Source organism: Balaenoptera borealis, assembly GCF_965194805.1.
Source record: "Balaenoptera borealis genome assembly, chromosome: 7".
NCBI classification, from domain to species: domain Eukaryota; kingdom Metazoa; phylum Chordata; class Mammalia; order Artiodactyla; family Balaenopteridae; genus Balaenoptera; species Balaenoptera borealis.
The window spans coordinates 55703540-55730972 of NC_138864.1; the positions used below are offsets into that span (position 1 = coordinate 55703540).

The 27433-nt window shown below is 38.3% G+C and overlaps 2 long non-coding RNA genes across 2 annotated transcripts in view; one reads left to right on the forward strand and one right to left on the reverse strand.

Annotated features, from left to right (window-relative positions):
• LOC309631856 overlaps positions 1 to 27433 on the forward strand; it is a 916236-nt gene that overhangs the window by 578586 nt on the left and 310217 nt on the right. The gene's annotated exons all lie outside the window — the stretch shown is intronic.
• LOC309631769 overlaps positions 12452 to 27433 on the reverse strand; it is a 551953-nt gene continuing 536971 nt past the window's right edge. The window contains exons 13-14 of the long non-coding RNA XR_014246515.1: positions 15540 to 15627; positions 12452 to 13962 (exon numbers count right to left, since the gene is read on the reverse strand). This is a non-coding gene — a long non-coding RNA (uncharacterized lncRNA). The remainder of the gene's footprint in view (positions 13963 to 15539; positions 15628 to 27433) is intronic.

Consider the following 27433-nt stretch of genomic DNA (forward strand, 5'->3'; position numbering starts at 1 on the left):
GGGTTCTGTCTTGCGTTTTTTTTTTTTTTTTTTTTAGTATAGTTTTTAGCGCTTCTTATCATTGGTGGATTTGTTTTTTGGTCTAGTTGCTCTCCTCTTTCTTGCTTTTTTCTTTTTTTTAATACTTTTTAATTTTTAAAATGTTTAATAATTTTTTAAATTTTTATTTAATAATTTTATTTATTTTTATTTTCTTTCTTTCTTTCCTTCCTTCCTTCCTCCCTCCCTCCCTCCATCCGTCCCTCTCTCTCTCTCTCTCTCTCTGTCTCTCTCTTTCTTTTTCCTCCCTTTTCTTCTGACCCGTGTGGCTAACAGGGTCTTGGTGCTCTGGCTGGGTGTCAGACCTGTGCCTCTGAGGTGGGAGAGCCGAGTTCAGGACACTGGTCCACCAGAGACCTCCCAGCTCCACCTAATATTAAATGGCAAAAGCTCTCTCAGATATCTCCATCTTAATGCTAAGACCCAGCTCCACTCAACAACCAGCAAGCTACACTGCTGGACACCCTATGACAACCAAATAGCAAGACAGGAAAACAACCCCACCTATTAGCAGAGAGGCTGCGTAAAATCATAATAAGATTGTAGACACCCAAAAACACACCACCGCACATGGTCCTCCCCACCAGAAAGACAAGATAGAGCCTCATCCACCAGAACACAGGCACTAGTCCCCTCCACCAGGAAGCCTACACAACCCACTGAACAAACCTTACCCACTGGGGACAGACACCAAAAACAACAGGAACTACGAACCTGCAGCCTGTGAAAAGGAGACCCCAAACACAGTAAGTTAAGCAAAATAAGATGACAGAGAAGCACACAGCAGATGAAGGAGCAAGGTAAAAACCCACCAGACCAAACAAATGAAGAGGAAATAGGCAGTCTACCTGAAAAAGAATTCAGAGTAATGATGGTAAAGATGATCCAAAATCATGGAAACAGAATGGAGAAAATACAAGAAACGTTGAACAAGGACCTAGAAGAACTAAAGAGCAAACAAACAGTGATGAACAACACAATAAATGAAATTAAAAATTCTCTAGAAGGGATCAATAGCAGAATAACTGAGGCAGAAGAACGGATAAGTGACCTGGAAGATAAAATAGTGGAAATAACTACTGCAGAGCAGAATAAAGAAAAAAGAATGAAAAGAACTGAGGACAGTCTCAGAGACCTCTGGGACAACATTAAACGCACCAACATTCGAATTATAGGGGTCCCAGAAGAAGAAGAGAAAAAGAAAGGTACAGAAAATATTTGAAGAGAATATAGTTGAAAACTTCCCTGATATGGGAAAGGAAATAGTCAATCAAGTCCAGGAAGTACAGAGAGTCCCATACAGGATAAATCCAAGGAGAAACACGCCAAGACACATATTAATCAAACTATCAAAAATACAAAGAAAAAATATTAAAAGCAGCAAGGGAAAAACAACAAATAACATCCAAGGGAATCCCCATAAGGTTAACAGCTGATATTTCAGCAGAAGTACTGCAAGTCACAAGGGAGTGGCAGGACATACTTAAAGTGAGGAAAGGGAAAAACCTACATCCAGGATTACTCTACCCAGCAAGGATCTCATTCAGATTTGATGGAGAAATTAAAACCTTTACAGACAAGCAAAACTAAGAGAATTCAGCACCACCAAACCAGCTTTACAACAAATGCTAAAGGAACTTCTCTAGGCAGGAAACACAAGAGAAGGAAAAGACCTACAATAACAAACCCAAAACAATTAAGAAAATGGTAATAGGAACATACATATCGATAATTACCTTAAATGTAAATGGATTAAATGCTCCCACCAAAAGACACAGACTGGCTGAAAGGGTACAAAAACAAGACCTGTATATATGCTGTCTACAAGAGACCCACTTCAGACCTAGGGACACATACAGACTGAAAGTGAGGGGATGGAAAAAGATATTCCATGCAAATGGAAATGAAAAGAAAGCTGGAGTAGCAATTCTCATATCAGACAAAACAGACTTTAAAATAAAGACTATTACAAGAGACAAAGAAGGACATTACATAATGATCAAGGGATCAACCCAAGAAGAAGATATAACAATTTTAAATATTTATGCACCCAACATAGGAGCACCTCAATACATAAGGCAAATGCTAAGAGCCATACAAGGGGAAATCGACAGTAACACAATCATAGTAGGGGACTTGAAGACCCCACTTTCACCAATGGACAGATCATCCAAAATGAAAATAAATAAGGAAACACAAGCTTTAAATGGTCCATTAAACAAGATGGATTTAATTGATATGTATAGGACATTCCACCCAAAAACAACAGAATACACTTTCTTCTCAAGTGCTCATGGAATATTCTCCAGGATAGATCATAACTTGCATCACATTTCAAGCCTTGGTAAATTTAAGAAATTTGAAATCATATCAAGTATCTTTTCCAACCACAACACTATGAGACTAGATATCAATTACAGGAAAAAATCTGTAAAAAATACAAACACATGGAAGCTAAACAATACACCACTTAATAACCAAGAGATCACTGAAGAAATCAAAGAGGAAATCAAAAAATACCTAGAAACAAATGACAATGAAAATACGACAACCCAAAACCTATGGGATGCAGCAAAAGCAGTTCCAAGAGGGAAGTTTATAGCAATACAATCCTACCTCAAGAAACAAGAAACATCTCAAATAAACAACCTAACTTTATACCTAAAGCAATTAGAGAAAGAAAAACAAAAAACCCCAAAGTTAGCAGAAGGAAAGAAACCATAAAGATCAGATCAGAAATAAATGAAAAAGAAATGAAGGAAATGATAGCAAAGATCAATAAAACTAAAAGCTGGTTCTTTGAGAAGATAAACAAAATTGATAAACCATTAGCCAGACTCATCAAGAAAAAGAGGGAGAAGACTCAAATCAATAGAATTAGAAATGAAAAAGGAGAAGTAACAACTGACACTGCAGAAATACAACGGATCATGAAAGATTACTACAAGGAACTTTATGCCAATAAAATGGACAACCTGGAAGAAATGGACAAATTCTTAGAAAAGCACAACCTTCTGACACTGAACCAGGAATAAATAGAAGATATAAACAGACCAACCACAAGCACTGAAATTGAGACTGTGATTTAAAATCTTCCAACAAACAGAAGCCCAGGACCAGATGGCTTCACAGGAGATTTCTATCAAACATTTAGAGAAGAGCTAACAGCTATCCTTCTCAAACTCTTCCAAAATATTGCAGAGGGAAGAACACTCCCAAACTCATTCTGTGAGGCCACCATCACCCTGATACAAAAACCACACAAAGAGGTCACAAAGAAAGAAAACTACAGGCCAATATCACTGATGAACATAAATGCAAAAATCCTTAACAAAATACTAGCAAACAGAATCCAACAACACATTAAAAGGATCATACACCATGATCAAGTGGGGTTAATCCCAGGAATGCAAGGATTCTTCAATATTCGCAAATCAATCAATGTGATAAACCATATTAACAAATTGAAGGAGAAAAACCATATGATCATCTCAATAGATGCAGAAAAAGCTTTCAACAAAATTTAACACCATTTATGATAAAAGCCCTCCAGAAAGTAGGCATAGAGGGAACTTTCCTCAACATAATAAAGGCAATATATGACAAACCCACAGCCAACATCATTTTCAATGGTGAAACACTGAAACCATTTCCTCTAAAATCAGGAACAAGACAAGGTTTTCCACTCTCACCACTATTATTCAACATAGTTTTGGAAGTTTTAGCCACAGCAATCAGAGAAGAAAAGAAATAAAAGGAATCTAAATCAGAAAGGAAGAAGTAAAGCTGTCACTGTTTGCAGATGACAGGATACTATAAATAGAGAATCCTAAAGATGCTACCTGAAAACTACTAGAGCTAATCAATGAATTTGGTAAAGTAGCAGGATACAAAATTAATGCACAGAAATCTCTAGCATTCCTACACACTAATGATGAAAAATCTGAAAGAGAAATTAAGGAAACATTCCCATTTACTATCGCAACAAAAAGAATAAAATACCTAGGAATTAACCTACATAAGGAGACAAAAGGCCTGTATGCAGAAGATTATAAGACACTGGTAAAAGAAATTAAAGATGATACAAATAGATGGAGAGATATACCATGTTCTTGGATTGGAAGAATCAACATTGTGAAAATGACTCTACTACCCAAAGCAATCTACAGATTCAATGCAATCCCTATCAAACTACCAATGGCATTTTTCACAGAACTAGAACAAAAGATTTCACAATTTGTATGGAAACACAAAAGACCCCAAATAGCCAAAGCAGTCTTTAGAAAGAAAAACGGAGCTGGAGGAAACACTCTCCCTGACTTCAGACTATACTACAAAGCTACAGTAATCAAGACAGTATGGTACTGGCACAAAAACAGAAATATAGATCAATGGAACAGGATAGAAAGTCCAGAGATAAACAAATGCACATATGATCACCTTATTTTGATAAAGGAGGCAGGATTATATAATGGAGAAAACACAGCCTCTTCAATAAGTGGTGCTGGGAAAACTGGACAGCTACATGTAAAAGAATGAAATTAGAACACTCCCTAACACCATACACAAAAATAAACTCAAAATGGATTAAAGACCTAAATGTAAGTCCAGACACTATAAAACTCTTAGAGGAAAACATAGGCAGAACACTCTATGACATGAATCACAGCAAGATCCTTTTTGACCCACCTCCTAGAGAAATGAAAATAAAAACAAAAGTAAACACATGGGACCTATTGAAACTTAAAAGCTTTTGCATAGCTAAGGAAACCATAAACCAGACGAAAAGACAACCCTCAGAATGGGAGAAGATATTTACAAATGAAGCAACTGACTAAGGATTAATCTCTAAAATTTACAAGCAGCTCATGCAGCTCAATATCAAAAAAACAAACAACCCCATCCAAAAACGGGCAGAAGACCTAAATAGACATTTCTTCAAAGAAGATATACAGATCACCAACAAACACATGAAAGGATGCTCAACATCGCTAATCATTAGACAAATGCAAATCAAAACTACAATGAGGTATCACCTCACACTGTTTAGAATGGCCATCATCAAAAAATCTACAAACAATAAATGCTGGAGAGAGTGTGGAGAAAAGGGAACCCTCTTGCACTGTTGGTGGGAATGTAAATTGATACAGCCACTATGGAGAACAGTATGGAGGTTCCTCAAAAAACTAAAAATAGAAGTACCATAGGACCCAGCAATCCCAGTACTGGGCATATACCCTAAGAAAACCATAATTCAAAAAGTGTCATGTACCACAATGTTCACTGCAGCTCTATTTACAGTAGCCAGGACATGGAACCAACCTAAGTGTCCTTCGACAGATGAATGGATAAAGAAGATGTGGCACATAGATACAATGGAATATTACTCAGCCATAAAAAGAAACGAAATTGAGTTATTTGTAGTGAGGTGGATGGACCTAGAGTCTCATACAGAGTGAAGTAAGTCAGAAAGAGAAAAACAGATACCGTATGCTAACACATATATATGGAATCTAAAAAAAAAAAAAAAGGTTCTGAAGCACCTAGGGTGAGGACAGGAATAAAGATGCAGACTGCAGACGTAGAGAATGGACTTGAGGACACAGGGAGGGGGAAGGGTATGCTGGGACAAAGTGAGAGATTGGCATGGACTTATATATACTACCAAATGTAAAATAGATAGCTAGTGGGAAGCAGCCACATAGCACAGGGAGATCAGCTCAGGGCTTTGTGATCAGCTAGAGGGGTGGAATAGGGAGGGTGGGAGGGAGATGCAAGAGGGAGGAGATATGGGGATATATGTATATGTATAGCTGATTCACTTTGTTATACAGCAGAAACTAACACACCACTGTAAAGCAATTATAGTGCAATAAGAATTTTAAAAGAAAAAAAGAAAAAAGTTCTTAGGATAGTGTCTGGCATGTGGTAAACTCTCATCAAATGCTACCTATGATTTTTATCATTATTATTAATATTATTGCTAAGATACATTAGTTGCAACAAGCCAAACCAGAGGTATATAAATAACTAAAAATTCTGTTTTAACCTACCTCTATTCCAAACATTAAATTTACTACTAATAACTGATTGGCAAATACTTTCTCACTTTTATCTGGCTTACACAAATTTATAATGTGTCTTATAATTTGTTAATGTAAAATTTGGTACACACACGCACACATACTTGAACATACAGATGTATTTATGCAAAGTTGCTTTTTTTAACCGTAACATATAATGGCCATATCTCCAGGTCAAAAAATATAAATCAAAATCACTATTTTTGTAGAATTTACTACTCTGTGGTATGGATATATTTTATTCATAAAATTATCCCTATTAATATTCACTCAAGTTTGTACTGTTTTCACCCTACCATAAATAATTTGCAATAAACTTACTTGTACTGCTACTTGCAAATATATTCTTTTATGTTAGCATTTTTATTTTAGTGGAAGGATTTCCAACAGTGGGATTACAGACACTAAGTGCATGCATATTTAAAATTTTAATACATACAGTAAGATTACTGTACAAAAAAGTAATTTTATTTCACATATTTCCCTGGTAAGTATGAGTGCTCATTTCCCTATAATTTCACCAGCACTGATTATTCCTGACCTTGTAAATTATTGCAGATCTGATGGGTGAAGAGTGTATTTATCTGACTGCTAGCTTGAGCCTCTTTGCATTTGCTTAGTGGCATGTGATTTTTACTGCAGCAAATTGCTCACTCCTACCCTTGCGTCTAATTTCCTATAGTATTATTTGCCTTTCTCTTATCAATCAAGGAGCTCAATGTATATGATAATATTAAGCCTTTGTTTGTCATTTGTATGGCTAAAATATTTTTTCCAATCTATTCTCTTTGGTATTTTTCCATGTATTCTGTATAATATACCCTGAACCCTATTTCATAAAGATAATATCAACCTAAATTAATGCTTTTCAGAGTTCATTAAAATATCATTATATACAGGAATAAGGTACCTTTTGTACTGTCGAGGTTGAATTGTTTTCTCCACTAGAATAGGACTAGATTATTGTCTCCCCCCCCACACCCTACTCCTCCATACTCCACCCCTCCCCTGTCCCTCTACACCCATAATCCTAAATGCCTGGCAGAGTGCTTGGACCATGGTAAGCATTCAGTACATATTTATTGAGTCAATGAATTTTAGAGTTTCAGTGCATGATCTATACAAATAAAATTACCCTGTCACAGCACAATTGCTGGAATAGTTTTTTTCATATCAAATTTGGAAGATATTTGGAACGGTCTGAAATAAAACATAGACTATCAAATTCACCAGCAGTGAGGGTAGAGGCATGTATACCTGAGGGAGCACCCCACATATTATAAAGAGTCATTCTCCCTAGCAGCTGCAGGCATTGATTTTTAATGATGGTTGTAGATTCTCTCAAATATCCTGAGGGCAGGTAGTAATAATATTATTCAGATCTATTTCCTTATTTAATTGATAACAATTTTCACAAGGACCTGAATCATACGTAATAGAATAGTGAAATTTAAATTTAAAAATGAAAAGGGGAAAACAAATATGACCACCAACAGTGTCAACAGATTATGTTTCATCTGAGTTTTAATTCTGTCTCCAAGCTTCCTAGCGCAAGAGCAAATAAAGAAACACGATTGGCTCTATACTTCTCATTATCAGAAAGTTGAAAAATGCCAGTTTCTCAGAGAAAAAAAAAGCTCTTCCTAACTCCAAAAACTAATAGCTATTTTGTAAATGTCACTTGCATATTAGGTCTGTAATTTGCCATTTCAGGCATTTTAAATGTTTGGAAAAATTAATTATATTAAATTTAAGAATATGGTTTGAAATATTTAAAGAATTTAAATTAATTTCCTATATGAGATTTTTAGAAAATTTTCATACGTTTATTTTGAGATTAATAGAGCATGAATCAAATATCAGGTAAAAGTAATTTTCTTATTTTATTCAAATACTTCTAGAGTTAAAATTGACCAAGAAGATTTGAAAACTGGATATGAAGCCATGAGAAAAAAAAATTGTGAGTTTAATTAATTCAATGTTAATTAAAATTCCAAAAATCTATAAATTTATTGTTCCAAACTGTCCAAAAGGCTCCCTTGGACATTTAAAACACTCATACTAACACTCTTAAGATAACTAAATGAATCAACTCAAAACCAGGTATCTAAGAATTTCTCTCAATGCCGAAGATTTTAGTTTTTAGGTTTTAGTTTCAGTCCTTCTTTCTAATATCAGAGCAATTATATACTGAGGCTACTCTGTTTTGTGGTAACACCAAATCCTGAGTCTAAGTATATTACCCCCCAAACAGGGCTCAGGAGAACAAATGGCCATTTTATCTAAGAGTGAATTCAAAGTTTAAAGATATGGTATAAACCAAGTTCTTGGATTGGAAGACTTAATATTGTTAAAACGGCCATACTACCCAAGGCACTCTATAGATTCAGTGCAATCCCTATCAAAATACCAAGGGCATTTTTCACAGAACTAGAACAAATAATTTTAAAATTTGTATGGAAACACAAAAGACATCAATAGCCAAAATAATCTTGAGAAGGAAGAACAGAGCTGGAGGAATCACACTCCCTGACTTCAGACCATACTACAAAGCTACAGTCATCAAAACAGTATGGTACTGGCACAAGAGCAGACACATAGATCAATGGAACAGGATAGAGAGCCCAGAAATAAACCTATGCACATATGGTCAATTAATCTATGACAAAGTAGGCAAGAATATGCACGGGAGAAAAGACAGTCTCTTCGATAAGTGGTGCTGGGAAAACAGGACAGCTAATGTAAAAGAATGAAAGTAGAACATTCTCTAACACCATGTACGAATATAAACTCAAAATGGATTAAAGACGTAAATGTAAGACCAGACACTGTAAAACTCCTAGAAGAAAACAAAGGCAGAACACTCTTTGACATAAATCGCAGCACTATTTTTTTAATCCATCTCCTAAAGTAAAGGAAATAAAAGCAAAAATAAACAAATAAGACCTAAATAAACTTAAAAGCTTTTGCACAGCAAAGGAAACCACCAACAACATGAAAAGACAACCTACTGAATGGGAGAAAATATTTGCAAATTATATGACTGATAAAGGTTTAATATCCAACATATATAAACAGCACACACAACTCATTATCAAAAAAACAAACCGATTAAAAAATGGGCAGAAGACCTGAATAGACATTTTTCCAAAGAGGAAATGTAGATGGCCAACAGGTACATGAAAAAATGCTCAACATGGTTAATCATCAGGGAAATGCATATTAAAACCACAATGAGATATCACCTCACATCTGTTAGAATGCCTGTCATCAAAAAGAACACAAATAACAACTGTTGGCAAGGATGTGGAGAAAAGGAAACCTTCGTACACTGTTGGTGTGAATGTAAATTGGTGCAGCCATTGTGGAAAACAGTATGGAGGCTTCTCAAAAAAACCAAAAATAGAGCTACCATATAACCCAGCAATTCTACTCCTGGGTATATATCCGAAAAAAACAAAAAAACAAAAACATTAATTCAAAAAGATGTTCACAGCAGCATTATTTACAATTGCCAAGATATAGAAGCAACCTAAGTGTCCATCAACAGATGTATGGATAAAGAAGTGGAATACTGCTCAGCCATAAAACATACTGAAATTTTGCCATCCTGCAGCAATATGGATGGACTTGGAAGGCATTATGGTAAGTGAAATAAGTCAGACAGAGAAAGACAAATACTGTATGATATCACTTACATGTTGAATCTAAAAGATAAAACAAACTAGTGAAAGTAACAAAAAGAAACAGGCTCACAGATATACAAAATAAACTATACCAGTGGGGAGAGGGAAGGGGGAGGGGCAAGATAGGGGTAGGGGGCTAAAAGGTACAAACTATTAGGCATAAAACAAGCTATAAGAATACATTGTCACATATATACAATGGAATATTACTCAGCCATAAAAAGGAACGAAACTGAGTTGTTTGTAGTGAGGTGGATGGACCTAGAGACTGTCATACAGAGTGAAGTAAGTCAGAAAGAGAAAAACAAATACCGTATGCTAACACATATATATGGAATTAAAAAACAAAAACAAAAAAAAGTCATGAAGAACCTAGGGGCCAGATGGGAATAAAGATGCAGACCTACTAGAGAATGGACTTGAGGACACGAGGAGGGGGAAGGGTAAACTGGGACAAAGTGAGAGAGTGGCATGGACACATATACACTACTAAACATAAAATAGATAGCTAGTGGGAAGCAGGCGCATAGCACAGGGAGATAAGCTTGGTGCTTTGTGACCACCTAGAGGGGTGGGATAGGGAGGGTGGGAGGGAGGGAGATGCAAGAGGGAAGAGATATGGGGACATATGTATATGTATAACTGATTCACTTTGTTATAAAGCAGAAACTAACACACCATTGTAAAGCAATTATACTCCAATAAAGATTTAAAAAAAAAAGAATCTACTTTACAAGGGGAATATAGCAAATATTTTATAATAACTATAAATGGTATATAAACTTTAAAATTGTGAATCTCTATGTCGTACACCTGTAATTTATGTAATATTATACATCAACTATACTTCAATAAAAAAATAAAGATATGGTATAAAGAAGAGGGAAGGGATGTGGAATCCAGCACATGTTTTAAATTGTTCAGGGTTGCTTTCTTGTTGGTCAAGCCACCACTCTTCCTGCTTACCCAGATTCTTGTGGAGCTATAATAATGCAAATTGATGAAGAAGATCAATAATGGAGTTCATGCAGCTTGGCTGATAGCCATTCTAGAGTGAGTGAGGTCAAGTAGGATGAGCACTGTGTGCTTTGGAACCTGGCAAACAAGTGTTCCCATCTTAGCTCCCAGGCACGATACTTAACCGCTCTGAGTTTCCTCATCTTTATGTAAAATCTCCATAATAATTCCTACCATATAGGATTTTAGGAAGGTTACAGGAGGTAATCTACATGGTAGGTATTTAATAATTAATTTGGATTTGTTTCCTCTCTGGTTCACAGTGCTTTTGTTATCTTTCATGAAAATTAAGTCTTCATTTTGCTAGGCTCCTAGTTCTAACATGTAGTGAACAACCTAAGGAGTGAAAGGTGCTTTTCATGAGCAAATAATAGCTTCTGGGGTCATCAGTGGCCCTTTTGGGTCTCAGAATCTGTATTTAATTTCTTACAGCAATTTGCTGTGAAACTTACAGAAAGCAATTTAATTAAAATTTAATGGGGAAGAAAGCCTCCAACTTACCTCCAAAAGAATCTGAACTCCAAAGTTTACTAACTTCTCTACCTAAAAGATTGAATGAGGAGTTTGCCCAACAAAAGGAAAGGGCATAAGGGAGATGTGAGGGACTCTTTGGTAGATATAAGATGATGTGGAAGATGAGTCTGGGGAGAGGTGGGGCAAAGAGAGTAGCAAAGCTGAAACCTGCAGGGAACACACTGTCTGGCTTCCCTCCAAAGGGGATGTGCTCCCTCAGCATGGAAGATGCATGGGCTTGGGGTGCTTCTCTATCCCTACATCACCAGAGAAGATGATGAGCTTCTAGACAGGACAAAGGGAATACTAGGGGTGGGGTGGGGGGAAGAACAAAGCAAAAGGGTTGAGAGGAATTCATGTAGAAAAGAATATAAATAGCAAACGTGATGAAAAAGAAAAACATCATAATTATGCTGTTCAATGAGCTCTTCCTATAAAGATTTTTTTCCCAAGCATGATAAGTGGCTTGAGAAAACTTAGATTAAGAGTGTGATCATGGAGCAGGTAACACCTGCCAAGGGGTAGGGGTATAGACATGGTGGTATTATATGCAAGGACAGCTGTAGGTGTGCTATCTTTCTGTAGCACTTGTCTGCAATGTGCCAGGAAGCCTTCTTGCTAAGTCCTGCCAAATCCACCCCCTGACAGATCATGTGATGTGAATGACATCACCACATGAAGAATAGGAAGCATCTCTCCGGACACTGACATCTGGGGCAGGAAGCAGAATATGAGCACAACACAATTGGGCAAGCTGCAACAGTGAGCCAAATATAATAGCAATGATCATTTCCCACAGAGATAAATGCAACGTCCTCAACAAATAAATAGAGCAAGCGGGTTGCTTTGCTCTCTGTCAGTCAAGCCAAACATGGAATGCTCTTTAAGAAAGGACATCAACAACTGGACGAGAAGGTGGGCCAGGATGGAAGAACTGAGGAACAGTTGTAAGCACTGAGGATGATTTGGGAAAAGGTCCTGTAACAGCCTTCAGATACTTTCAGACGCATTAGACGGAGAGGGATTAGGTTTACTTTATGTGGTTTCAGAGGGCTGAACTACAATCAATAAGTGTGTGTTGTCAGGAGGTAGATTTCGGCACAGTATAAAAAGAACTTCTGAAGAATTAGAACTATCTGTGATGAAAGTCCCTGTGGGGTGGTGAGCTCCTCTTAATTGGAGATATTCAAGCACAGGTTAAACTACTCCTTACTGGGAATGTTGGAAAAGAGGATTTACATATCTGACAGCAACAGAAGCAGATCCAGATTTTGCAAAGCCCAGAGTTTTCAGATTTGGGGAGCTCTTTTTAAGAACAAAGAATACAAAATTATGCATAAAAATCAGAGAGCCTTTGGAAGGCATTTTTATAAATGAGGAATCTTTGAAACTTAAGCTTCATTAGCTTTGTCGTAAATCCATGGCAAGGGAGTCAGTTGATATCAAATAAATGTGAGATTTGAATTTGTTTTTAAATAATAAATAATTTTTCTAAGTTTTAAAATAATCATTTTGCTAAGTATGGGACAGCATGGAGGGAGTAGAAAGAGAGAAGAAGTGAAATTAGATTCACCTGGGTTCCTAGCTGGCCTCTGTGTTTTCATAGCTGGGTAACCTTGGGCAAATGGCTTAACCTCTCTGAGCCTTAATTCCTTCTTCTGTAAAATGGAGGTGATGATCTCTATACTGTTTGGGAAAATCTAAATGAAAATGTATATAAAGCACTGGTATATCGAAGTTGTGTAATTAATGACAGCTAAATGGAAGGACTAATAAGATTTGAGGAGTCATAAGGAAGAGGTTTTAAAAATGCCATTTGGAGTTATCATCTGTCATTATCTGAAGATAATGAATGACATTGTTCCCCATCCCCCAATTTAAGGCATAAGCCAACAGTTCATGAAATGTTTCTAATATTCACATTAGGTTTATTTCAAACAATGCTTGCTGTGAACGGATTAGAAAAATCCCTCACAGAACTGACTGACCAAGATAAGCACCTTTGTCCTCCTTGCCCCTGCTTCACTCACACAAAGTTTGGGGTCAGAAGCAAGGACTAGGACATTTCTTGTCACCCCACTTCCAAGAACCAGGTTGGCCTAGCCCAAGTGTACTCAGATGGACCACATTATCTAGAGGGTAGTAACATAGCAGGAGTTCCTGGGCATCACACAACTCTTGGTCACCATTTGTCTAGAAGACTCTTGCTGCTCTAAGTGAGGTCCTTAGCCAGCAGCAATGGCATCGCCTGGAAGCTTGTTAGAAATGCAGAATCGCAGGCCTACCCTTGTATTTTAACAAGATCACCAGGGCATCTGATGCACGGCAAAGCTTGAGAAATGCTGATCGGATTACAATGTAATTGACTTTCCCACCTGGTGCCATGCAGTTGAGGTCCCCTCTTTTGGGCTCTTGGAACACATTTGCTTTTATGAGAAAGGTGAGGAGTGAGAGATCTGCCTGCTATTCCTTGAGAGAGGCCCCAGTCCATCTGATTCTCATTGTCCTTTCATTCTTTGGATTCTTTTCCCTTCACGTAACTCATGAGGACACTTCAAATTTGAGATGGCAAGTTAAACTTATCAGAAGGTCCAGCCATCTTTCTCCGGCTACCACATTTCTTTCTAAGAGGTGGAAGAGAAAAGATGGGACCAGGGTTTGTCTCCCACTCCAGAGAGAGGCCTAGTCTCTCTAAACCACTTCTCTCGTTCCCCTTTTCCTTTTCCTTCCCCTCTCCCTCCCTCTTCCCTTCTCCTCCTGTCTGCCCTTGTCTCCCCATCCCTCTCCTGTATTCCCTGGGCAAAATACACCAGGGGGCAAATTCTATGGGAATGACTCCTCTAACACTAGGAAGACCCAGGCCCAACCAGCACTGGGACTCATTCTTTGTATTTTTTTCTGTCTGATTGGTGTGTTCTGAATCCACCTTTCCTAGCTTTGGCTGTAGCCTTATAGAAAAGGGGAAAAAGGATGAGAAACCTATTAGGCCTATATTACTTCTAAACCTCTAGCCTAGACAAAATGAGCCCTCCATCCATCCCAGCACAGCTTCCCAGGGGTGCGCTGGCATTTGGGAAGGCTTATCTAGTACCTAACGACATGGCTTTGCTAGCGTTGACTCTATGCATATATTAATAGTAAATACTTATTTAGCACTCTCTATGCTGCATATAAGCGCTTTATGTGTATCAACTCATTTAATCCCCTGGTAACCCTATAAAGTACCTACTATAGCTATTCTCATTTTATAGATGTGGAATCAGCGGCACTCAGAGGTGAAGTAATTTGCAAGGCTGCCCAGAAAATAAGTGGTAAAGCTGGGGTTCGAACCCAGGCCACTCCCACCAGAGACTTTACTCTTAACCTACCCCTGACACATTTCTTCAGGAACCCTGTGGGGAGGGGTGTGTGTCTGGTTTGGTTGTTCCCACTTCCCCAGCCAGTTACCATCCTAATCGTATTATCAGTCCCTACAGAGCTCCTTTGTCAAAGCCCAGCAACAGATTTTAAACCACAACATGTGTCTGACTGCGGTTGTTTGTTTAGTAGACCAACCAGATTTACAAATGAGAAAAGGAAGCATATCCTGGGCTCAGAAAGACTTCCCACAGCACTAGGAGTTAAAAAAAAAAAAAAAAAGGCCACATAAGATGATCAGATAATCCAATCAAAGTGAGACAAAGAGTTACTCTTTTCCTGAAGTGAATTTTCTAAGGGTAAGATTTTCAAAACCAATGAAATTTGTTTTCTGTTCTCAACCACAGTTCCTTGCTTTGGGTAAAGCAAGAGTGCTGTTTACAAAGTACTTTCACAGATGTTTACCCTCTGATCTTTACAGCACCCCAAAGAGTTGAGTGTCTTGCCTAAAATAGCACCTAAATTAAGTGGTAGAGTTTAGCCTGCAGCCTGCTCTCCTGATGTAGACAGCAGACTGCCATAGCCTCACTGCCTGCCTTCTGTTCTTCAGTGATTAGAGTGAAAAGAGTTGTGAGAACCTCATACTTTAGATCTGGAAATTTCTAGTCACACAGAAATAGCAGCTAGCAAGCACTGAGGGCTTTATCATGCACCCAAAGAATGTCACATGGTATAATTCAATTAATCCCCACAACAAATCAATGAGAAGCATGTTACTATAATCCCCATTTTGCAGATGAAGAAACAGAGGTGTGGAAGAGTTACATAACTTACTCAGACTCACCCTTCTAGGAAGTGGCAGAGCTTGTATCTAAACCCAGACATCTGATTCCAGAAGCTGTTCTTTAATCCACCAACCTCTCTGGCCTCTGCTGAAAAATTAAGATCGAATTATTCAACAGGGATCCCAACAGTATCGGTGCTTAGAAGAATCTGTGAATAGAAAAGGGAAAGTATACAACATGTTTATGGTAAAGATAAATATTACAGTACTCTCATTATGTTAAATAATCATTAGAAGGTAAACAGAACTATCATCTGGGTGTCGGCATGGAATATTAATGATTAATACATTAAACTATATCAATATATATGATTTGAATACCTTCTCTGGGTAAGGGTCTATGTCAGGTAGTGTGGAAGCTCCAAAGACAACCAAGCCTGCCCCTGCCTTCATGAAGCCTACAGGGAAGCTAGAGAGACAGCAAGGCACCATCACACACAAAAGTTATACAACCCAGAAGGTAAAAGTAAGAGTTCAATGCAGTCATTGAAGAAGGCAGGAGGTGATTAATGGCTAAATGAATTCTACAGTCAATAACTGCGATAGGAGTTCAAGGCAAGGAGCCATCCCTCCAAGCTGGGGTTGTAAAGGAAACCTTTGTCAAGGATACAGCTGGATCTGAAAGAATGCCTAATATCGGAATAGTTCTAGGGGAGGGGAAGGGCACTCCAGACGGGGGGAACAGTGCGAGCATAGGTACGGAGGCAAGAAAATGCTGGGAGAGCACACGAGGTGAGGACAGTAAACACGAAGTCTGAGAGGACCTCACGTTATTTCAGGGCCAGTCTCTCACCCTCAGGGCTGCTGCTGTGTGGAGAACTCTTGGTAAAGTGCCCTGGTAGTAACCGGGATCTAACGATCCACCCGTGCCCTGCCTGTCACGGAGCACTTAGCAGCACATTCGTCCACAGGATGGGCAACTCCTTCCAACAAATCTTGTGTTCCTCCCACACCCCAGTGACTGCTATTGTCTCTCATGTGGATTCCTTCAGAAGTATCATCAACCCAGAAGTACAATCCAAGCGATGTCGGCTCTAAGTTTTTTGGAAAATTTAAAGCCAGCAAATGTCATCACACCTCCCATCCCTGCCATTGTCTTTGGAGACTTCCTGAAAGGTAAGTTCCTCCAATCACCCACACTTGCTGTCTTTGTGTTCCCAGACTGCTCTGGGCTTCTTACCCATGACCTATGCCCACTGCTCCACCAACACTTCCCAGAGTGCCCACTGGAATGTCATCACCTGGCAACAACTCCTCAACATGCACCCACACTTCCCTCCCTACCTTTCCCTGCAGCTCCTCACAAACTCCACATGGTTAGGGTCAAGGTCTTTCTCACAACCCACTGCTACTGCTACTGCTACTGCTACTGCCTTCATGCAAAAAAAAATTTACCTATGCCTCCTATAGAATACAGCAGTGAGCAGTGGCCAAATAATTCAATTAATCCCCACAACAAACAAAAAAAGCTATCTGCCTTCAGGTAGCTTCTATTCTTGGGAGATGGATGCTAGGGGAAAAAAAGCAAACATATGTAAAGTTAGATGGTGATAAATGCAATGTAGGAAATGAAGCAGAGGTGGAGAATAGGGACTTCCTATAGGAAAGGGCACAGGAGGGGATGAGGAAGGTGACAGTTAAGCAGAGATCAGAAGGAGATGAGGGAGGCCCCTGGGGGAAGAGCTTTCCAGGCATAGGAAAAAGCAAGTGCAAAGGCCCGGAGCTGGGGACAAGTTTGGTCATGCTGGGGACACGAAGAATCCGGCGTGGCTGGAGCAAGTAGTCAAGTGGTAAGAGATGAAGCCAAAGAGAAAGGTAGGCAAGGCCAGATAGTGAAGGCCAGGGTGTAAATATTGGCGTTACTCAGGGGGAAGTGGGAAGCCATGGGAGGGTTTTGAAGAGAAAAACATAGATAAGAAATACATTTAAAAAAATGAACCCAACTGCTGTATAAGGAATAGACAATGGAAGCAGGGAGATAGGTTCCAGGTCAATCTTCCATTCTTTTGAAGAAATTCTGCATCTTTAAGGGTCACACCATCCAGTTGTGGCAGCCTCCTCACTTGACCATCACGTTTATAGGTGTACTTCCTCCCCATCCTTCCCTGAAGACTTTAGCCCTTCTGTCACGGTCTTCTTCTCCATAAGACTTGCCATTGACTAGGGGAATTTAGCGTATACTTGGATGCTCCATTCAACTCATTGGCTTCTCAGTTCATTGCCTCCCTTGCCTCAAATGACCTTCACGTCATTTTCCCAATTAGCCACTCAGTCCCATGGCTAGGTTCTGATCTTATCATCACCTGGGATCCATCTGCTTCTGAAACCACAGAATAGCAGGTTCCATGCTCAAATCCCAGTCTCCTATCTTTGCAGTTTTCTTATTTACCCCTAGTTGAGCTGGTCCCAAATTCATGGAAAATACCAGTCCATTTGCTGTTTACTCCATCCTTCTACAGTCATTACGGCTATTTCGAACATTCTTTATACTCTGCAAACCATCTACCCTCCTATTTGCCCTGTCATTGACTTTGAAAATGAAACCCATCAAATTCCTGTCAACCTCTCCTCCACACCCATCTTTGCTTCTTCCTTCTAATCCCACAGAATGAGGCTAACACCTTCACCTTGTTCAACTTCTCAGTCTTTCCCACATTAGACATCTTGCTCCACAGCATTTCTTTCCAACTTGTCCTGGCTCTGGCTTCTTCCCTTCACTGTTTAAACTTGCTCACATCTCTCTTATCTTGGAAACACACACACACAACAACTCTAAACACTCCCGCCAGCATACACCCCCTTCAGCCTCTTGCCTTATCTTTCTCTCCCTCTTGACAGCCAAGTTTATGGGGAAAATGTTCTACCCCTTTTTTGTGTCCACTTCTTCACTTCCCATTTAATGTGGCTCCTACCTTACTCGAATCTCTCTGTCTACATTCACCAGATTCCCTCTCCAATCCTCATCTCTCTGAACCCAACCTACTGATCCACTACTTATGGATCCACAGGTAGGCCAAGTTCACACCTGGGATACTCTTCTCTCCACTACACTTCTACTCATCCTATTTGTTTCAGGAACTCTTCTGGCCTCAGGAAAGCCATTTCCAACACATTCCACCTTCCTATCCCCAAATTACTGGGTAAGATGCCCTACGTGCCGGCATAGCATCTTTTGCTTAATCTTCATTTACATTATCACACTGTTTGGAAATTTCTTGTTCACTCGTGAGCCTCCTTTGCTAGACCATAATCACTTGAGGTCAAGGTCTATATCTATATCACAATTTCTCATATGTTCAATACATACTCTTTTTAATTAAATTTACAGAGAAAGTTGAATTATGAGTAACAGCATGTAGAATTTGGGTTTTCATCTTTGCACTCTAAAGAATAATTGAAAGTTGTCAATCAAAGGTGTGACTTGATCAAGGGGGTAGTTTTTAAGAGACTCTTTCACTTCCCTGTTCTGTTTGCATTTATAAACCTTCTCATTTCATTGGGCCCTAGGAAAGCACTAGTCTACTGTATGCAAAACTGAACTATCAAAGGCTTTCTTTCCATTTTCCAAGACAGGGAGTAGAGGATGATATGCCAGATGGAGAAGGAGTGATGTTGGAGCTGAATTTGGGACATGTGTGGGACAATCAGGTAGAAATGTCTAGTGGGCAGCTGAATAACTGGGGTTGATGGTCAAGCAAGGTCTGAGCTGTGAACATGTCTTTTGGGCTCAGCAGAATATACATGGCAGTTGAAACATGAGAGAGTGTGCACTCACCAAGAGACAGCATGAGGAGCAAGAAGAGTAGAGGGTTGGCACGTGGAGCACCTGAGGACACAGACATTTGAAGGATGGACAATGGAAGAAGGATGGCGAAAGAAAGAAGACCATGAAGGAATGGTCAGATAAGAAAGAACCCCAGGAAGACCATATGGTGACCAAGGTCTGCACCCTGACCTTCAGCCCCTGTGTGCAAGTCCTTCAGCCTGTTCACTCCAGACTCTGAGCTGAAGATGTCTGTTCTTGCAGGCTTGATACTCCTGCACGTGGTCGCAACCCGGTTTTAATCAGTTTCTCACCACTTGACAGAAATAGTTGGCCAGTTCCTACCATATTTACTCCACCAGCTATCCTAAACCATCACCCTTCCAAGGACTCTAATCATTCGCTACTCTCACTCTTTTTTTTTCAGTAACAGCATTATTGAGATATACCCATTCAATTCACCCATCTAAAGTGTATAATTCAATTTAAAAAACATGTATTCACAAACTTGTGCAACCATCACTAGAATCCATTTTAGAACATTTTCTCACTCCCAGGAGAAATACTGTACCCTTCAACCATCACCACACAAACCCTGTCCCCTAGCACTCCAGCCCTAAGCAACCACTGATCTATTTTCTATCTCTATAAATTTGCCTGTTCTGAACATTACATATAAATGGAACTACATAATATGTGTTTTTGTGTGACTGGCTTCTTGCACTTAGCATAATGTTTACAAAGTTCTTCCATGTCGTAGTAGGAATCAGAACTTGATTCCTTTTTATGAAGATATATATCTGAATAATACTCCATTGTGTGGGTATACCACAGTTCTAAATCCACTCATCCGTTGATAGACATTCGGGTGTTTCTACCTTCTGGCTATTGTGAATAATGCTGTTACGAACATTTGTGTATAAGTTTTTGTGTGGATATATGTTTTATTTCTCTTAGGTATATACCTAAGTGTGGAATTGCTAGGTTATTTGATAACTTTCTGTTTAATCATTTGAGGAACTGCCAGACTATTTGTCAAAGTGACTACCCCATCTTAAATGCTCACCAATAGTGTAGGATATGAGGGTTCCAATTCTCTACATCTTGCCAACCCTTGTTTTCTGTCTTTTTGATTTTAGACATTCTAGTATATATGAAGAGGTATTTCATTGTGACTTTGATTTCTCAGATGACTAATGATATTGGGCATCTTTCATGTGTTTGTTGGCCATTTGTACATCTTCTTTGGAAGATACAAGTCCCTTATCAGATGTATGATTTTAAAATATTTTCTCCCATTCAGTGGGTTGCTTTTTCACTTTCTTGATGATGTTCTTTGAAGCACATTTTTAATTTCTATAAAGTCCAGTTTATTTAGTTTTTTTTTTTTTTTGGTTGTTGTGCTTTTGGTGTCATATTTAAGAAATCATTATCTAATCCAAGGTCATGAAGATTACTCCTTTCTTCTGAGTTGTTTTACTGTCATATTTTGGTACTTAGGAATACCTGCTTCAAAATACTGAAGCACTGGGTTTGAGCCATGAGTTCTCATTTACCAGTTGTCTAACTTTAGGCAAACTGTATTTAACTTTTCTAAGCCTTGTTTCCTCTTCTGTGAAGTGGAATGAGTTAGTAAAAGCAACCTACTGCATAGGAAAGTTTTTAGGCTCCAATGAGTTAGTGTTTGTCCAAGCTCCTAGCATAATGTCTGGCGCCTATAAGTGTTCTATAAATGTTAACTGTTAGAGACCACCAACTGTAGCTTCTCAATGTTTACTCACCTGCATCTTAAACATCTCTGTGTTTTTCCTTCACTTCTATATCAGAGCAAGGGTATAATTGACTTTCAAGTTATTTACTGTTAATACTATGTAATCACAATTGTATTGTTTAATGTACATTGTATTATCTAAAACTGTGATTAACACTTTCCAAGATCTAACTTTTGGGTGCATTCCTATATTTGTGTTATGCAGGATGTCACATTATATTGATCATTTTAGCATTGCCATACAAGCTGTGTTTTTCACGAAATGTAATTATGGCAATTTTACATTGCATTATATAAATCAGAATGTATTACAACTATTAATTTGGATAATAACAACAGCCTATTTATACAGAATAGATGAAAAAGAAAAAAATCCACCAAAACATTTTGTTTCCATATAATTATAGAGTCTATTTATTTATGGAATAAAGGACCAGCTAACAGTATAATCTACACTAAAGCCATGATAATTCTTCATGAACTTAGTTGGGAGTTATCCAAAGCTCTTCTGGGAGTTATTCTGAAAAGCAACTCCATTATCTTCTGACAGATCAATAATGTGAACCATCATAAAAGGTGTTTCAAGAGTCTGGCTAGTGAACTTCATTTCCATTTTGCTCTGGATCAGTGGTTCTCAAACTTCAGTTGCATCAGAATTACTTGGAGAGTTTGTTAAAACACAGATGCTGGGACTCATCCCAGAGTTTCTGCTTTAGGAGTCATGGGGCAGGGCCTAAGAATCTCCAGTTCTATTAAGTTCCCAGATGTTGCTGCTGCTGTTGGTTGAGGTCCACACTTTGAGAAACATTGTTCTAGTACACAGTTAACATGCATTGAAGATACCTAGTCTACATTTCTAAGTTGGCCAGCATCCAGGGAATTTCAGGGGTCTTCCAAATGTCATCAACTCTACTGAAGCTCTCTAGAGAACCCATGAAGCTCCAGACATCTCACAAACCCTTTGGACTTCTAGATAAAGATGTAAACATATGAAAAACCCGGAGGTGGGGGGATTACACTTCTTAAATTTCTAGGAAAGCTTCAGGCCCTTGGAGGCTCTGCTGACTTTTGAGTCCAGATCATAGGGTTATCCTGCAGCCTACCTAATTATATACTTGGTCCAGTTGATTTTGTTTTGACTTAATTCTCCCCAGCAGACCAGACCCTGTAATACTTTTAGCATCTCACCCCTGCCCAATTATGCCTTTCTAATATTACAGGTCTATTACATACACTCCTAAATTCACAGCCGTTTCAGTGAGTTTTATGATGATTATAATTTGCTTTCTGGTCCCTTTCATACCAACATTTTTGGCTGACTAGCAAGGTTTTCTTCCTTTCCCATCCTTCAGTAGTTGGTTTTATTTTTTCTGCCAACAGTGGTAGGTGTGTGCTTGAGACTTGGGCAATTCCCTTGGTCATGCTTTGGAGTTGGAGTACAGCCATCCCAATGAAAAATTTGTGGGGCAAGTTTATCTTTTGTATGGATGCACAATGTGGAAAGGTATAAATCTGGGATCACCATTAACCGTTATCTCTGCAACATGGAGAAGACAATGCCAACATCCAAAGAGAAGCAGAACCAAGAGAAGAGAACTTGATAATATTGTCTGAACCTGGATTAAGGCATGCCTGGTAACAGAAATACAAGTCCTTCTGAATTATTTGAGCCGACAAATTTCTATTTTAAGTAAGCTAGTTTAAGTTGGGTTTCTATCGTTGCTAAAAAGTCCTGATTACATTGTTCCTGAAGTTAACTGCTCCATAGGGAAAAAACATCCCTGTATCTCACCTCTATGGAATACTTCACTTCTGACCCTTCTGTTCACCAAATGTGCGTGGACTTTTCTCCCATACCAAGCAATGCTCTGATTCTCCAGACACCAGCTGGTGTCTTACAATTTAACTCAAATTCTGACACTATCTACCTGGAGTTAGCATCAGATCCCATAGATTATGGCTTCAGTCGCACAGGACTGTTCCGTAACCCCATGTCAGATGCCAAACACAAGGCCAGGTTGTCACCCGGGCTTCTGACCTTCTGACTGGCTATAATACAGATTTCCATGACCCGCTCCTCAGGTTCAATTATTTCCTAGAATGGGCCGGCCACAGAACTCGGGGAAACACTTTACTTACCATTGCCTATTTTTACAAAAGATATTTCAAAGGCTACAGAAGAAGATCCTGATGCAAGATATGCACAGGGTAAAGTACAGGGGAAGGGGTTTAAAAGGCTCTTTACCTGGCCAAACTTTAGTCAGGCTCCCCTAAACTCTCTCTCCATCAAGGCCCATCCCTGTACTTCCTTAGAGAATCCAGTTTAAGCAAGAATCCAGCTAAATCAGTTTAGCAAGAATTCTCTACCCTTAATATCCCATTAAACTTCTCATCCCCGCCATCCCCCCAGGTGATATCTGATCAGCCTGGCTTGCCCTCAGCAAGAGTCCTGTTAAGTCATTTCAGCCAGACTCCCCCAGACTTGATGTCTCCTCTTAGTAATTTTCCATCTACCAATGCCCCGTCCCCAAACTTGCTCCTTGGTTATAAATCTACACTTGTTCTGGTTATATTATTTGGAATTAATTCCAGCTCTATACTGGAATCTCTCTTTTCCTACTGAAATAGTTTGTTTTTTTAAAAACTTTTTGTTATTTATTTATTTAAAATTAATTTTTATTGGAGTATAGTTGATTTACAATATTGTGTTAGTTTCTGCTGTACAGCAAAGTGAATCAGTTATACGTATACATATATCCACTCTTTTTAAAATTCTTTTCCCATATAGGTCATTACATAGTATTGAGTAGAGTTTCCTGTGCTATAGAACGGGTCCTTATTAGTTAACTATTTTATATATAGTAGTATGATAAATTGGGAGACTGGGATTGACAAAGACATATGCAATAGTTTTTTGAATAAAATCTATTTTACTGCTTTAACTTACTGTCTGGTTCCGATTCTCTTTGACAGCACATGGAGCCCCCGTGGCCTGTCCAGGCAAACCACCTGCCCAGTACCTTCCATGTGTTCAGCATTCCAGAAGATCTGTGAACCCATTCTTTTGCATTTTTATGGAGGCTTCATTATAGAGGCATGATTGGTTAAATCTTCACCAGTAAATATCAATTCAAACTCATTTTTTCTGCCTCTTCAGAGGTGAGAGGGTAGGGACAAAAGTTACAGCCCTCTAATTACATGATTGATTCCACTAGTAACCATATCCCATCCTTGGGAGGGGATTTCTGAAAGTTACCCCATTTAAAAAATTTTCCTGAGAAGAAAAATTCTCTTTTTAAAAAACTGAAGTACAGCTGATATATTGGGTTGGCGAAAAAGTTCATTTGGGTTTTTCTGTAAGATGGTACGGGAAAACCCGAATGAACATTTTGGCCAACCCAATACAATATTATATAAGATACAAGTGTATAACATAGTGATTCAAAAATTTTAAAGCTTATAGTCCATTTATAGTTATTACAAAATATTGGCTATTTCCTGTGCTGTAGAATATATCCTTGTGGCTTATTTTATATATAATAGTTTGTACGTCTTAATCCTCTACCCCTATCTTGCCCCTCCCCCTACTGGGAACCCCCAGTTTGTTTCCTATATCTGTGAGTTTGTTTCTTTTTGTTATATTCACTAGTTTATTTTATTTTTTAGATTCCACATATAAGTGATATCATACACTATTTGTCTTCCTATGTCTGACTTATTTCACGTAGCATAATACCCTCCAAATCCATCCACGTTGTTGCAAATGGCTGAGTAGTATTCCATTGTATACATATATATTACTTCTTTATCCATTCATCTGCTGATGGACACTCAGGTTGTTTCTATATCTTGACAATTGTAAATAATGCTGCTATCAACACTGGGGTGCATGGATCATTTCAAATTAGTGTTTTTGTTTTCCTCAGATATATACCCAGGAGTGGAATTCCTAGATCATATGGTAGTTCTATTTTTAGTTTTTTTGAGAAGCCTCCATATTGTTTTCCGTATCGGCTACACCAACTTACATTCCCATTAACGGTATATGAGGGTTTCCTTTTCTCCACACCCTTGCCAACATTTGTTATTTATATTCTTTTTGAAGATAGCCATTCTGACAGATGTGAGGTGATATCTCACTGTGATTTTAATTTGCATTGATGCATCCTCAACAGTGTTGAGGATCTTTTCATGTGCCTGTAGGCCATCTGAATGTCCTCTTTGGAAAAATGTCTATTCAGGTCTTCTGCCCATTTTTAAATTGGGTTTTTTTTTATGTTGAGTTGTATAAACTGTTTATGTATTTTGGATATTAACCCCTTATCGGTTATATCATTTGCAAATATTTTCTCCCATTCAGTAGGTTGTCTTTTCGTTTTGTCGATGGTCTCCTTTGTTGGGCCAAAGCTTTTAAAGTTTAATTAGGTCCTGTTTGTTTATTTTTGCTTTTTTCCCTTTGCTTTAGGAGATGGATCCAAAAAATAGTGCTGCGATTTATATCAAAGAGTGTTCTGCCTTTGTTTTCCTCTAGGAGTTTGTGGTTTTCAGTCTTACATTTAGATATTTAATCTGTTTTATTTTTGTATATGGTGTGAGAAAATGTTCTAATTTAATTCTTTTACATATAGCTGTCCAGTTTTCCCAGCACCACTTATTGAAGAGACAATCTTTTCTCCATTGTATATTTTTGCCTCCTTTGTCATAGATTAATTGACTGTAAGTGCATGGGTTTATTTCTGGCCTCTCTATCCTGTTCCATTGATCTATGTGTCTGTTTTTGTGCCAGTACCATACTGTTTTGATGACTGTAGCTTTGTAGTATAGTCTGAAGTCAGGGAGTGTGATTCCTCCAGCTCTGTTCTTCTTTCTTGAGATTGTTTTGCCTATTGGCATCTTTTGTGTTTCTGCATAAATTTTAAAATTATTTGTTCTAGTTCTGTGAAAAATGCCCTTGGTATTTTGATAGGGATTGCACTGAATCTATAGTTTGCCTTGGATAGTATGGTCATTTTAGCAATATTAATTTTTCCAATCCATGATCACAATATATCTTTCCATCTGTTTGTGTTGTCTTCAATTTCTTTCATTTGTGTCTTATTGTTTTCCAAGTACATGTCTTTTACTAGCTTAGGTAGGTTTATTCCTAGATATTTTATCCTTTTTGATGTGATGGTAAATGGGACTGTTTCCTTAATTTCTCCTTCTGATAGTTCATTGTTAGTGTATATAAGTGAAACAGATTTCTTTATATTGATTTTGTATCCTACAAATTTATCAAATTCATGGATGAGTTGTAGTTTTTTTGGTGGTGTCTTCAAGATTTTCTATGTATAGTATCATGTCATCTGCAAACAGTGACAGTTTTACTTCTGTTATAAGTGACTGAGAAGGATAAAGGTCAAAGGATCTCTGAAAAGAGAAACAAAATTGATAAACCTTTAGCCAGACTGATCAAGAAAAAAGAGAGAGGCCCCAAATCAATAAAATCAGAAATGAAAAAGGAGAAAGTACAACCAACATCACAGAAATACAAAAGATCATTAGAGACTACTATGAACAACTGTATGTGAATAAAATGGCCAACCTTGAAGAAATGGACAAATTCTTAGAAATGTGCAATCTCCCAAGACTGAACCAGCAAGAAAGAAAATATGAAGAGACCTATTACTAGTAATGCAATTGAATCAGGAAAAAAAAACAAAAAAACAACTCCCTAGAAACAAAAGTCCAGGAGCAGATAGCTCCACGGGTAAATTCTATGAAACATTTAGACAAGAGTTAACACTTATCCTTCTCAAACTTTTCCAAATTGGAAAAGAAAAAGTAAAATTGTCACTGTTTGCAGATGACATGATACCATACATAGAAAATCCTAAAGACGCTACCAGAAAACTATTAGAGCTCATCAATGAATTCAGATTGATTTCTAAAAAGACCTCTCAAGACGAGGAAAGCCATGCCAAGGACTTGCTATAAGATTTGCCTGTAATACCTACAAATTTCGGTGAACTCTTCTCTTCTCCAGGTCCAAAATATCTTGAGCTTCCTGAAGCTTACAGAAAGTGCCCTTCCTTATTCACCTGGTAAGTGTGCTGGGAACCCTATAAGCAAGGTACTGGGTTGCTCCCCAAGGGCCTTTATTGGCTCCATAAAGTTACCCTAGTTCTTTAAGGCTGTCTGGTTATATCTAAGTCTACATGTGTCTCTCTCAAATTTGACATTCTAATCAAAGCCTTGGTAATATAATAAATGTTTCCAATTATGTCTTGTTATAAGGATTCATATTCCTATTAAACTAATGCAAACAGCTATATTCCTATGAACATAAGAAAACTCACTAAGAGTTTCCGAATTCTGGAG